This window comes from Filicampus tigris, chromosome 2 (assembly GCF_054856515.1).
Source record: "Filicampus tigris isolate MCC_2025a chromosome 2, RoL_Ftig_1.0, whole genome shotgun sequence".
NCBI classification, from domain to species: Eukaryota; Metazoa; Chordata; class Actinopteri; order Syngnathiformes; family Syngnathidae; genus Filicampus; species Filicampus tigris.
The window spans coordinates 22,250,556-22,265,920 of NC_141218.1; the positions used below are offsets into that span (position 1 = coordinate 22,250,556).

Genomic DNA, 15,365 nt, shown 5'->3' on the forward strand with positions numbered 1-15,365 from the left:
TTTAACAATGCAGTTGCCTCACTGATACATAAGGTGGCAGCATAGCGCCAAGGATGCCTATCGGATTTCACTACAGTAACTTAAAAACCACATGTTAAAACTTGGCAAACAACACACCCTACTGACGTGATTCCATACCTTTTAAGCAGGCCTACACTGCACCTGTTGAGACAACAGAGACGTCAATTATCATGCATGTCACACGGTGATGATCATTAACTACCTTAACCTTAAATGAAACGATTTGCAAATAACACTACTAGTACTGCGGTCAGTGAACGCTTATGGTGATGTGACTTAATTAGGCCGGGTTTTTGTCATTGGCAGGCAGCGCTGGTCCTCGAGGAATGTCCATTCAAATGGTCAGCTCTGATACTGTAATGGTGCCATCTGATTTATTTGTGGTTTGAAATGACTAACTATATAATGTGCAAACATAGTGTACTGTATAGGTCAAAGTGCAACAATAAATAAAATCACTTTTCTACATATAAGAAGTACCTGAAAGGCACAAGGTGACAAAATGTTTAAAAATAAAGTCCAGTTCTAAAAACTGTAAAAATGTGAAAAGGTTGTAGTGAAGAAATATGAAAAATAAATCACCTTAATCAAAGCAACATACTTTTTTAAGTTACTCTGTACGATCATGTCTAATAATTGGAATCAGGTGTGTTGGAGGAGGGACACATCTACTAAAACATTTAGGATAGCGGCCCTCGAGGACCGGAGTTTCCCAACCCCAAGCAATATAAGCAATCAAGCGTTTTTCTGGCCAATCCGCAGTCTACCTATCAGCTGTCAATCTGTGGTGCCCCACGTGGTCAGGGGCGGTCTTATCTTGAGTTGAACATACAACTTTTAATGAGGCAAACAATTTTATGTGCTCCAGTGTTAGTCGCACCCGCGTCTGCGCAGGACATTGAAACCCTTGCAACGCAACAGGCTCCACGTTAAGAGGAACCTCTTGACACTTTTGCGATCCGCAAGCAAGCATCTATTGGCGGCGTGAACCAGCTTGTGCACCTCCGGTTCCAGTACCGGAGTTTGAAAAGCCCGTGGCCGGTTTATGTGATTGTGTCACGCGTCGATTATAGTCCACGTCGTTTTTTTTAAGGAGTATCGCCTTTTTTACGCGCCATTCCCACTCACTCAACATTTCCAAGTTCTAATTAGGATTTTAGCATGGATTCTTTGCGCGACTCGGCCGAGGACAGCAAGCCGTCTGCGTGCCAGTGCGCACCTAAGCCCGCCGTTCACCGGTGGTCTCCCGGGATCCCCGTGGCCATTTGCATGCTCATGTCCTTGAGCTCCATCAGCGTGTGTCTGCTGATGAGCTTCAAGACCCTCCAGTTGGAGCAGAGACTGAAGATGGAACTGGATCGAGTGCCCACCTTCCACGCGGGGCTCGGGAGTTTCCTCAACGAGGATGGGAATCTGGTTCCAGAGCTGAGCGCCTCCGTGGGGAAGCTCGTGGAAGAGGTACTTGTGGTGGTACTTTACAAAGTTGACTGCCTCACTTACTAATACTAATACTAATCACAAACGTGCGTAAAAAAACGATGTTGTGAACGCACTCTATCAATTGTCCCACAATTACACACACTCTATCATCTGTGGCGTCAGACGTTCTTGCATCTGTCCGTTTTTAAAAATCGAAATATTGGCTAACCACTGATCAGAACTGGCCCTTAGCAAAATTGGATTTTGCGTCTCCCTATTTCTATTCTCTTCTATTTCTAATATAAACTCGATCATGTCAGCAAAGTTACACTGCTGCTGATATATAGTATTGCTTGTTAACATAAAAATATAGCATATTCTGCTACAAAAGTGGGCATGGATTGATTTACACATTTGAAGTGATAAGTCAATTTGTGGGATGCTGAATATCAACTAGGTCAACTAAAAGTCACAAAAATAGACCAACATACTGTGCATTTATTGTAATAGTACCATCTGGTCTATTAAGTGTGGTTTAAAATGACCAACAGTGATGTGCAAAAATGTGTAGTGCAAAGTGCAACAAGAAATAAAATCACTTTTCTACATATAAAGATAACTGAATGAACCGAAGAGTATCAAATTATAGGAAATACAATGACAAGCAAATACTAAATGTTGTAACCTAATAGAGGTAACTGAAACAAGTTGACAAAAATGTTTTAAAACAAAGATAGAGTCAAGTAATGAAGTCTTAGAACAGCGTGACAATGTGCATATAAGGGTATATATAATATAAGGGTTACTCAAAACAACATTGTACTTTTTGAAGTTATTCTGTCCTTCAATACTTGAGGCTGTTGACCTTTGAATGCAATTGTGAATGCAGGGCCCCGAGCAGGTGCTTACTTGGGCTAGGCCTGCTACCGATGATGACATTTGGTCATGTATACAAGGAGAACAGAAAACATTTGAAATCCAATAGAGGAGCTGTATCAAAATGCATTTACCAGGTTAATTGTTAATTACTTGTTAGAAATGTACATTGTAAAGTACTTGAAGGACTTAGTGTCTTGCTATTTCTATGTATTTCTTGGAACTGTATTTTAATGTTTATTTATTTATTTCATTTTTTTTACATCATGGCCAGCCAGGGAACAACAGATGAAAAATAGCCTTTGGGCTAATTTGGGCTTTTTTTTTTTTAAACCAGGATTTTTCATATGTTATGTGAAATTGCACTGTTCCCTTTCAAATAAACTAATCTAATCTCATATTGTTACATTTTGCTGCTGTGCGAAGTGGTCAGTGATGTGAGTGTGTATTCACCTGGTGTAGTGTGTGTACTGTATATCCACTTACAATAACTTCAACTTGATCTTTGTGTGTTTTGCAGAAAGTCATGATACTGATGCCAAAATTGCGAACAACTCGAGATGTTGGACAAGAATGCGCCTGTCCTCCAGGTATGCGCCTCACTGTGCTCACGAAAGTAACTGGACACTTAGATGCTTCTTACATCAGTGGCCGTGCGAAAGCCAATTGCGTGCTTGCCAGTGATGCTTTTGGCACTGGTCCGTCTGTTTCTTTTTCTGTGTCGGAGCCTTCAAGTATGTTCCGTAAGCTTTTATTGTGACAGCCGTAATCGAACACTCGCACTCCTGCCAGTGGGAGATGCTCACTTTGATCCATTTGGCTTCTTCCTGATGCAAAGAGCAGTGTGTGATCCTCACCATGTAACTCTCTTGTTTCCCTCTGAACTGAATGCAAAGTGCTTCACTCAACTTAGATGTTTGCATGTGCAAAATGCTGCACCTGACTTAATGTCCACACAGCGAAATACACACGTGGACAAAATTGTTGGTACTCTTCTGCTATTGAAAGAAAAACACATAGTGGTCAGAAATGACTGGAATTGGACAAAAGTCATAATAAATGAAACATTGATGAAAATGAACTGACATCAATTGGTAAAGTAGTCACGGTGCTGGTTGGTGACATTGTGTGTATCACGCTAAACATGGACCAGAAGAGAAAGAGAAATCCCAAAATGTGAATCCTTGAACTGAAGTCAGAAGTGTCGCTGAAGTCATATGTGGCAGTTTGAATGAAGCCTGAAGTTTTGTGCAAGTTTTAGGCATGGTTTCTGCAAAATTTCAATTGGGTAATTCCGAATTGTATGACTCAGGAAATTTAGATGGTCCACTGTATTTATTTTGTAAACTTAAGTCCTGACAAGGAGCCGTCTTTCTGCTTTGCGTCTTGAGGTGAAAAAAATTGGAAAACGCTGACATGGCTTTTTATGTGGGTATTGTTTACCCCAAAGAGGCAGGATTAACATTTGTTATCATATTCCTTCATTTGCGAAAATAAGGGCCTTGTGTGCGCATATCAAAATAGTGCAGGTTTATTTTTTTTAAGATGCTTATCTGCAGATTATGTGAATATTCTCTCCTGACTCCCCATTTTCTCCTGTTCTGCAACAGCTAGAACAGGTGAAAGTGTTCACAAGTGGAATTTCTGGCCTGATGTCAACACATTCTGTTTTTAAGTGTGAGATGTTGTTTGCCAAGATGGAGCACTGCCTCTGACTGGCTGAACAGCCAAAGCTACTGATGCTTTTAACACAAGTATGACTCTATGCGCCTCATAAAGAGTTGATTAGGACCGACTTGTTCTTCCTTTTGAATGCGTTTATTCAAATATTACTGCATCTTTGTATCGAATAATGCTTTGTTGATCTCTTAGTGCAGGGGTGCCAAATATTTTCATCATGGATCACATGGAATTGATGGTTTCCCTTAAGGGACATGGTATAATGTATAAGAAACACTAAGGGTGGAATGGTCTGCCAGAAATAGTGGTTCATTATTTACCTTGGGTTTTGTTGTTTGGGTTCACATTGGACACAGTAAGGGAAAAATGCAAAACATGTGTAAACGGGAGCACAATTTATAATTTTTAAAATGAAACCTTAAAGCGGAAGTCAACCCAAAAACGTTGTTTGCGAGAATATGTTCGAAACATGGCATTCGGTATAATATTGTGTTTGTGGAATATGAGTTAAGCAGTGAATTTCACCAGTTTTCATCCATTTCAGGGGCAGCCATTTTGTCACTTCTGTCAATTGAAGATGACATCACAGTTGCTCGGGGCTCAGGTAACGACCAATCACAGCTCACCTGTTTTCTGAAGCTGAGCCCTGAGCAACTGTGATGTCATTTTCCGTCATCAGAAAGTGACAAAATGGCCGCCCCCTGAGATAGACAAAAACAGGTGGATTTGACTGTTTAACTCATATTCCACAAACACAATATTAATCAGGATTCCATGTTTAGACTAGTGGGGTTGACGTCCCCTTTAAGCATGGCTTTGCGCTAGGTTTTTTTTGTTTGTTTTTTAATGCTGAACCGATATTTGTCATTTCAAATTAGCTCAGCCAAACGTATGTCACTTGCCATGCTGTCCGTCAGCCAGAATCTGAGTGGCACTGTTTGTTTACTGGCTACCGTACATGTGTGACTAGCACGCGAGGGAGTTCCACTTCTTGTGCCTTATGCTACATTTACTGTGCGTTATGTTCCCGGCGCTCATCGCAATCTCATTTCAGGTCACCATGCATAAAATGGGGTAGATGTTAGACAGCTAGGTGGGACGGGAAGGCCAAGCATGACAGGCTGTGATTGCGGTAAATACGTGGCCAGATTTGGAAACCTTTCCACATTTTTCCACGGCAATTACGGTGCACGTGAGAAACCTAGTTGGATGTAGTAAAACAGGAAGAATGCAACAAAAGAGCACAATATGTAAGACGGTGTGACAAAACTTTGTGACAATCTATAGTGGCAAGAGAAGCATCATATATATTCCCAGATTCCTCACGGTCCTTTCAACTTTTGCCACATATTGGCCACATTATGTCAGTGTTTTGCCACGGGATGCCATGGGTGTATGGAAGCAGTTTTGTCAATATTCCATCACAGTGCATCCCAGTGTATGACAGTTTTATGGGCCTGGCATGTTGCGTTCTCCCTCGGTCTGACACGCCATGCTTGGGAGGATTTTATAAAGTCACACCCAACGGGGGAACTTCATTTGAGACTACCGTGGCCACAAACTCGCTCCAGAGCGTCCATGTTTCATCAATAGAAAGCCTTGACAGAATGTGAAAAACATGTCAGACCTTAATCACAACTCGAGGAACCGCGAAGGAACGTACTGGAATCCATAGTAGACCGTGGGCTGAACCGAATAGTGCCTTTGAGCCACCCCACAGCCTGCCACGAATATCGTCATAGACAGTGAGAAATCTTAGCAAGTCTTTAATATGTAGAAAAAAATGTCCCACATCCTACAGCGCTCTACATTTTGGGCCTGACGTTCCTGCTAGGAATTTTGTGTAAACGTAGCATTACCGAATACAGTCAGGTTCATAAATCTTGCCACACTATTCTCATCCTTTTGGCTCTAAACGCCACCAGAATGGAGTTGAAATGAAACAAACTAGATGTACGTTAACTGCAGACATTCAACTTTAATTTGAGCATATTTACAGTGCATACAAGCCAGGTGAACAGTGTAAGGATTACAAGTTTGTATCTATCCTCTCACCTTTTAAGGAACTGAAAGTAATGGGAAGGCTAAAACAATCATAAATCAACCTTAATTATTCTAATACTTGGCTGCAAATCCTTTACAGTCAATTACTGCCTGAAGTCTGGAATTGATAGACAACCCCCAGACACTGGATTTCATCCTTGGTGGCCTCTACTGCAACTATCTTTAGTTTCTTGCTTGTTCTTGGGACTTTTTTCTTTTAGATTTGTCTTCAACAAGTGACCGAAGTGCATACTCAGTCAGATTCAAGTCAAATGAATGACTTGGCCATTGTAAAATATTCCACTTCTTTGCCTTAAAAAAGAAAGAACTCCACGGTTGGTTTCGTAGCACACTTCAGGTCATTGTCCATCTGCATTGTGAAGCATTTGGCTGAATATGAGCAGATCACATTGCCTGAAGTACTTGAGAATTCATCCTGCTGTTTTTGTCAGCACTCACACCATCAATAAATACAAGAGAACAGTTCCATTGGCAGCCGTACTCGCGGGCCTTGAGTTTGACACTGGTGGCACAGGGGGAATTCAAACTATGAAATGTTTGTTTCTACTCAGCTAGCGTTGCTTACATGAAAGAATTGAGTCTTTCATCTTGATTTGAATGTTCTTTATGCATTTTATGGTTGTTAGCAGTGGCATTTTGTTTAGTCCAAACTGTTGCTGCACAGTGCGCCAGAGTGCCTGTGGATTTTGTTTTCATGTCTCAACAATTAGATTGCTAAATAAAACGTTGCTGGCATTTCTTTTGAAAATTGTGCTGGCTTGTTTGCTTGCTCAGGGCAGGAACTCTGTGCTTGGGTACTGTTGTTTTTATTTGTCAGGCTCTCAAGTGGAAAATGTTTGAAGGGGAATTTGCTGGACTTTACATGCGCGCGTCCCGTAAATTGAGGCAAAGTCTTTGAGAGGCCGACCTGAGCTTCTCTCTCAACACGACACTGTAAGAGGAGACCCTCCTCTCCCTTTAGCACCAGCTCATATCACTTGAAACCTGGAGCTCATCTCCAAGGCATCCGCGCTTGCATGTGTGTGAGGGGTACAGCACCACATGCAGCACGAATGCCATTTACTTCTGCCACTTACTTTTGCCCTCCGACATCAGGGCGCTCACCTTTCAGTATTCGCCAACAGGGGGCGGCATTTCCACCACATTGCTCTCTTCTCAATGATGTTGGTTATGTCATCGGCACAAGGCTTTTGTGACAGCCACTCTGTCCCAAAAGCCAGGAGGACACTAATTTGCTACGACATTTATCTTGTGCCCTCTCAGACCACTGTGACACTTATACACTTGCACAAACAACCAGCCAGCAGCCGCCAGGCAAACCTAGCGTAGCGCTTCTTACAAGCTTCAGGTGTTTGCCATTAACACCCGCTTCGCACGCGCAAACACACGCGGGTGCGTGGACACACACATTCATTGCTTGCACATGGACACAAACAGTGCCCCAGTCTGGGCTAATTGCAACCATGTGAGCGTTGTATTTGTCTCGGGTACGCAGAGTGTATTGTCATCGCTGCCATTTGCTTTTAAAAGCTCATTAACAGCTCTGATTCAGCTGGGGGTGGAGGTAGGGTAGGGCTGCGTTGACGCTGCCCACTCTTGGGCGCACATCCAAATTTGAAATGCCAGGCACAGGCACCTATTAATTCTTATGGGGTAGTGTTGTGTCTGTGAGCTGTCTGTGAAATTCTGTTAAAAGTCTTCCCAAAAAATGTCCATGTGACTTGGATGTCTGCCAAATTCCCCCCTGTCATTCCAGTGCAGCTCCCATTGTTGATAACCTTTCCGACCTACCGAATGTCAACCTCGGATTTTTGGGTTGTGGCGTATCTGTTGGAGTAAGTGTTGCTAAAAAGCCACAAAAAGCAAAACCCAGATAAAAATGATTGCTTTGATGCTGACTGGACCGAGGCCTCGTAGGACATCATGCATAGCAGCACATTTCTTTTTCCTTTCTGTTCTTGAAGGGGACATCAACCCAAACATATTTTTTTTCAAGAATATGTTCCCAGCAGATCCCACTACTTGAAACACGTCATTCTGATTAATATTGCGTTTATGGAATATGAGTTAAGCAGCAAAATCCACCCCTTTTTAGCATATTAGGGGGGCGGCCATTTTGTCACTTCTGTTGACTGAAAATGACCTCACAAACCACTGCTTTAGAGCGCAGGTAACGACCAATCACGGCTCAGCTTCAGAAAACAGGTTAGCAATGGTCATTACCTGACCCATGAACAACTGTGATGTCATTTTCAGTCGACAGAAGTGACAAAATGGCCGCCCCCAGAGATGCCTAGAAACGCGTGCATTAACTCTTGTTCCACAAACGCAATATTTATCAGAATGCCATGTTTCAACTAGTGGGCTTGCATAGAACTTATTCTTGAAAAAAACATGTTTGGGTTGACTTATCTTTAAGGCCTAGGTAGACCAATCCGACATTGGCCAACTGTAACCGACGTTTGCCACCTGTAGCGTCGGGCAGCCTGTCGACACGTCAAGCTGGAAAAATACACAGCAACGACAGACAGCGACGCTGACCATTAAAGTACCTTCTGCGCATGCTCGCCAACAGCCAATCAGAGTGACCAAATGTCACGACTGGCGACGCCGTTTCACTATGCTAAAACGCCCACCAGACGCTTCCTGACGAGGTCCGATGTCACGACGGTGTTCGCTACATCAGACGGCGTATTCAGATGCCCCAATGTTGGATTGCTGTAACTAGGCCTTTATCCTCATTGGGCTCGCAGGTGAATTTGACTTTGGGCAAGAGTGAGTTGGATTTAGCCGTTTAATTTTCTTGAAGCAACTGATTCATTCCAAATGGAGTGCGCTACTTATCCATCTACAAGCATCACAGGCCCTTTTGATTAAGTCTCAGCTTGTGGTCCAACAAGACTTCAACTATGGAACGTTGACCTACACCCACACTCTGGCATTGTTCTAATCAATACAAAGCTGGCATGGTGACAGCAGTTCTGTACATTAAGAGACAGACTCAACAATGACATTAGAGTTATTTAAAAAAACAACAATTCAATAGAGTTCTTCTGATCTGTACGTTTCATTCTCGTCTACGGAGGACGGTCAAATAGTCAGATGCCCATGGCTGTGAGTCATAATTCTCACTCCTCAGTGAGGAAAGGCCGTCCAAGTGTTTGGTGTTAGTATGCATGGGGGCATGAGGTCAGACCCCTGACTGTGTGGTCAGATCTATTTCCATCAGATAAGAGCTCATTAACACACTGAATGGCAACACAGACCTCCAGATAAGAGTGTTTGTATGTATTTGTATAATGGAGAGGGCATGTTCATGGCAGGGTTCCTTGACACTCAACATAAGAAAATAAGATAAAGTTCCTTGTCCTGTTTTCTGCAAGCTTGGCCTCCCCACTCTGTGTGACGCTGAGTTGGCCGCACGCAACAATGCCGTGTGCAGTCCACCATCACTCTGGTCTCCAGTTCACCTCGGCGGCAGAGGGTAGCGCAGCGCTCTTCCTGTTCGCCTGCCTGGAGTTGGAGACGGAGGCAAAGCCGGCTTTAGGGGGAGACTGAGACACAGGATGGGGTCGACAACCTCCCTGAGCTGTATTTGTTTTTTAAAGCCATAATAAATCAGGCAGGAAACTCGCCTCGAGCCAGCCAACGTTGCGCCACAGGAAGAATACGCCGGCCATAATAACAGTCATTAATGGCCATTTGAAAAGTGAAAATGCAGGAAATGAGTTTTTATCAGGTGTTCACACTTGACAGTTGTTCTACTTTGACTGTTTTAAAGATTACATTTGGCTTGTTCTGTAATTCTCCTACCTGAATCAATATACTGTGAATATATATTTTTTATTCATACTCACTGACCATAGCTTTAGGGACACTGGTCTTATGCAATCCAGACCAAGAGCTGGTCCAAAAACAATCTGCTGTGATTAAAGGTTTGCGAGGCTTGGTGAAAATGTAATTCTTGCTAAGTTTCTCTTCACAGCCCGATAAGAATAAGAGAAGGATGAACTGAAGGAAACAAATACAAAATGAAGTGAATCACTATTTCAGTTCAAATATCGTCTAGTGAAAGTTTAGTCAGAATCGCTGACGGAAGCCCATTTAAAATTAGAGGTGGACCGGCCTATAGTATATACAATTTTTTTACCCCCGGAAAAAAAGGTGAATCACGGACAACGCAAGGGTACCCTCGCTGCAGACGGATGACGACTAACGGATGCTCAATTTGTAGTAAAATGCCCAGCTATGTAAATTATTATCTAAATACACATACAGCAGCTAAATCAAAGCTTTTCTGACAGATTCAGGAGTGTGAAGTTTAACAATCACTTACATTGAAATCAATTGTAGCCGACGTTTCCAGGCATAGAATTATCTCATTGCACGCAGCCGCGGTGGCTCTGTGAGCACTTCTGTAAGGAAGAAAAGTGGCTCCCACGAGGTCACTTTACTGCTTCAGCCGCTGCATCGCTCAGGGCCACGGGAATCATTTTCTTATCTCGATGTTTTTTGCTCGGTTTTGAATGATGACGTTGGAACACTTGCCAAAGTGTGAGTGTAATTTATTTGCAGAAGACGAAGGGACTGCTTGAGCAGTTTGAGGGTATTTAGCTTGGAGATGTTTCTGGCGGTGTCTGTGGCTTAAAAGTTGGCTTGGACGCAACGGGTGTGTTTTTTAAGGGCTGATCGAATTCTAACTAACCTGCTAACTGCGAGTGATTAATAGGGTTGCATGTACTTAAAACCCACGCTGTCGCCAGGAAACATCTGCAGCACATAACCGTAATTGTGAACAAGAAGTTGCAGTTGCAGGTATGACCCTAATGTGTTCCTAAATTACAAAATGTATATGTTTCAGGAATAACAGTTTTCATATGGACGCACATGCACGCAAACCATAACCAGAACCCAAAGCCCCTCGGCCTCTCATCAGCCATCTTATTAAAGTTCGCTTTGTGCATTTAATAGTCAGGCCGACATTCTTTCTTTTCGAAAAATAAACAGTTGGACCCAAACCGGCCGCTCAGCAGCTTGCGCGGGGCCTCAAGGGCCCACAAGGAACGCACAAAGGAGCAAAGGGCCGAGCACCCAGCAGTGAGACCCCCCCCCCCCCCCCCCCAACACACACACACATGCACGCATGCACCCCCACACACACGCACAGCAAGTGTTGTCATAGTATGGCTACAACGCTTTCACATCATCTGCTGGATGCATCAATACGAACAGAACATGTTTGCTTCCATGTGATCATGCATCCATCAAATGCTTGTCCTCCGAACTGAATAAACTTATGGTGGTCCACCTGGTCCAATAATCCCACTTTATTGCTCAGGGGGCCATATTGAGAATGCACCTTTTGATTTGACTACAGATATTTGTTATTATGACAGACACAATAGTCAGTTTTCATAGTTTTACAGTCAATTTTTTGAGAGGCAAGGCGAAGTAGCTTTATATATATATATATATATATATATATATATATATGAGAATAAGAAAAATATAAGCATAATTCTCATCGTGATGCAAAGCAGTTTGGTTTCTTTTATTTCCCCTCACATTTTTATTAACATTTCTTGATTACTGGTGAAATTGTTGCCATATTAATTATTTCTTTGAATTTGTTTTTATTTTAAATGGGATCAGAGAATGTCTTTCTGACTATTATGACCTCCTGTTTCAATGCCTGGAGTACTTGTGCCCTAGCATTGCAGTCAAGTAGTGCACTTTGTTTTGCTTGAGTTGCTGCATTTAATCCACTTACACGTAATGCAAACATCAGTCTGCGCTCTGGGATGCCGAGACCTCATAGGTGATGGATGATGACGGACAGGGACTCTTAAATGGTTAGGGAGGGAACGAGCTCATGCTGTCAAGATGCCTCTTGTTACTCTGGGAGGGAAAAAACACAACCAAGTCTCTTACAATAAATTTCCTTTCCCTTTAAAAAAAAAAAAAAAAAAAAATGTTGTGCGCCTCAAAACATTGCCCCTGAGAACAAGTAAGAAACACAACCCTTCTTGAGCACTGCTGAGCAGACACTTTGCAAATGTGGAAACTATTAGGAAGTTGTCTTTAATCATCACAAGTGGCAGGTGACAAGTTGAACAGACTTTTAATGGGGCAGCAAAATAAATGCGGATCTTGCTGCTTGATGCCGTCGTAAGGTCACAACAATCCTCTGCTTTACTGCTCATAACGTTAAATTTGCAGCCAAGCTGAACTGGGAAAAAACACATTTGTGCACTTTGGTGTAATACAGACAATCCTCCAACAAACTTGCAAAGTACACAAACACACTTTAATTTAAATTATGTCACCTGTTAAAATGTTTAACATGGAGCGTTCGCATGGGAATGCTTTTCATATCAGTCTTTTGGGGATTATTTACAATGTATTTAGTGCCTTAGGAATGTAGTGCATCTGAGTCCAGCTGCATTACGGGCTTCAGATGGATTTAGCGGACAGATAAGAAGCAGCGAGGCAGAGTTGGAGCGCAGGTCGTCATTCATTTCTCCTTCTCTTCTGGAGTTGCCACTTCTCTGGATATTCGTCTTTGGGGGCCACCGGTGTGCTGCTAGTGTGAAGGTTGGCGATCCATGTTCTCCCCGTGACTAACGTCAGTGCTCCTGGGCAATATATATAGCCCCCCCCCTCCTAAACAGGCTTGTCACTCTGCCGGCACCTCTTTAATGAAAGTAGCGCTCATAACAATGATGCGGAGAGCTTTGAACGAGCCCTCAGCATCACTGTTCCATGTTGTTTTGCCATAAGGAGGAGTGGAGGACAGGATGGCTTTCAACAGTTTAACACCAGTGCATGGGAAGGGGAGTTATGGGGGTCCAAGTTAGTGTGGTGCGCCTGCTTTCACTCTGACTTTGACTTCTCCACATCTCACCTTTTTTACGGGGTTTTTTTTCCCTTCAGATATCTTAAATCGGGTGGTGACAGTTTTTACTCTCTCTTGCCTATTTGTCTATTTGCAGACTGTACACACCAGCCGCAAACATTATGTACGCGTTTTCAGGAGATCCAATTCAAAACCTGTATCAAAAATTCCGACTGCAGAGTGCAGACTCCAACAAAATATGGACTTTTTGTGTTTCGATTTTTATGTCTGCAAAACAAAAGCATGAGTTACTTTTTCATGTTTATTCTTCTGTTGTTAATAAAAGAAAAACGGGGGAAAATAAAACAAAGCAGGCAAGCCTCATAGTACATTGTGGCCAAACGTTTTGGCTGTAACTATAGGGCGAGCCAATGTGACCTAAAAATCGCATCATGGTATAAATTGAATCCTTTCATGGTAAGGTATATACGGTATTGTGATAACCATGGACCTATTTCTAAATGGGTAAAATACACTTTTATCAAATCTACATGAAATAAAACATAAATTGTACACAGCTCAAAACTCAAAATTAAAACTTGGCATTTTACTTCTGTTTTTTAAATTGTATGTTTTATGTTTTGGCCATGTGTGCAATTTTTGATGACAATTCGTCACATTTTTTGGTAAATTAGTGACAGTCAACTTTACGACATGAAGTGAATAAAAAAACGCGTGTTCCGTTCTAATATTTTCAGAGAATGATTATCATGCCTACACTTGCGTGTATACAGTACATTTTGGTGATAATCGCTGATAGTTTTCGTTGTCATAGAAGCTGCATATGATGCTCGCATGCCGGTTGCAATGCGCTGTGAATGTCTCTCCCCCTTTTTTCCAAGGAAGAACATGAAACCTGACGGTTAAGAGTGCTATCTAAATTATGGGAATACTTGATGATGCCATAAGGCATTTTTATAGCACAGTAAACCAGGAAACAAGTCCAAAATGAACAGTCTAGTGTACAGCAGGTAACAAGTCACAGCAATCATGTGAAGCTGTCGATTATGGCCGCGTACAACGTATGTCATTATTTTGATTCTTAATCGGCTTAAACCTTTTTTCAAGGAATCCGGTGCCATTGATATTTGCACTTTTATTCTTTACCCACAGTGACTACGTAAGCGAATGTTGGCAAATGAATTTTGACCAATGTGTTGCTTTAAGAGCATCGTATGATACCGTGTGTGTAGTTTGCATTTGCTGCAGCGCTCGTACTGGATGTCAGTGTACCGGTGTGCCAAATTTTTTGCCTGCTGAGTGTCTATTTCAGCTTGCCTGGGATCTGGATGTGCTGAGACTGCTGAATGCTTCCACATTGTGACCAGTGTAAACATTCTATAAGTTGAGCTTGCAAGGGAGGGGGGGCGGGGGTAGGGGTGAAGATGGCATATGTTGTAAACAGAAGTGAGCAGACACAGAGATACTCACAGGGTAAAGAGGTTGCCGATTGGCTGAATTTACAGCCACCTCTTCTTGTTTGCTCAGATCACATGCTTGCATGTTAAAACGTAAAAATCATCGTACATTGTGTATCCGCGCACGCGCTCGCTTTTCATCGGACGGAAAGCGTATTGGTGTTTGATGCTGTTGATCGAAATGTTTCCATAAGAGATGATACATTGCGTGCACGCAAGTGGAGAAAGACTTGCTGAAGGCGAGTTGACTTCAAGTGTCACATTTTCATGCTATCTGTACATTTAAAACTTCGACACTATAAATTGTGTTCTATTAACTGTGGTTGCTTGAGAGGTGAGCGTCTTTCCCTAAAGACTCACACAATATTTCGCTAAACTCATTATGCATTGTTTGCTCTCCTTTAATTGCTCAGCTTTAGTCAAATTTTCCACTGAGCAATGAGTACAGGGACAAGTCCATTTCTTATTCGATCACAATTTTGTCTTTGGCCATCACTGATACCCTTCTTGGTGGCATCACTTTAAAAAAGGTCTTAGAAAAAAAGCAAAATGCAGTTGTAGAGTTAATTGAGACTATTTCTCAAAAATATTTTTTTTGCTGTTTGTAATTGTAGAACTCATCGTGAAAGATGGAAGTATATGTGGAGGCCTGCATCATACTGAAACATGCTAAACAAGTTGTAACGTTCTGTCGGTGTCACATCTGTTTTGTACATTTTAAGCTAACTTGGTTGTACATGTGGGCCTGCATGTTGAATTACTTCATGCATGCCCATTGTCATGCTTGAATGTCCCTGCGTTTCCCAATAAACAGCCCACCTCAACAGTCAGCCCCGTTGGGAGTCTTTATCTTTTTTTTTCTATCTGCATATTTGCGTTTTCATGCACTCGTCACTTTAAAAATGATACTTGAGGGCGTTTTTTGGATGCGGGAGAGTATCTCTGGCTCAGTCTTTGGAAGTAATGTCATGAACATGTGGACAATCTATTTG

General features: G+C 42.3%; 1 pseudogene across 1 annotated transcript in view; it reads left to right on the plus strand.

Annotated features, from left to right (window-relative positions):
* Nucleotides 1-768: 768 nt before the first annotated feature.
* Nucleotides 769-15,365, plus strand: part of LOC147151795 (uncharacterized) — a 128,483-nt pseudogene continuing 113,886 nt past the window's right edge. The window contains exons 1-2 of the transcript XR_015084008.1: nt 769-1,479; nt 2,837-2,906. The product of XR_015084008.1 is annotated as an uncharacterized LOC147151795 (transcript). The remainder of the gene's footprint in view (nt 1,480-2,836; nt 2,907-15,365) is intronic.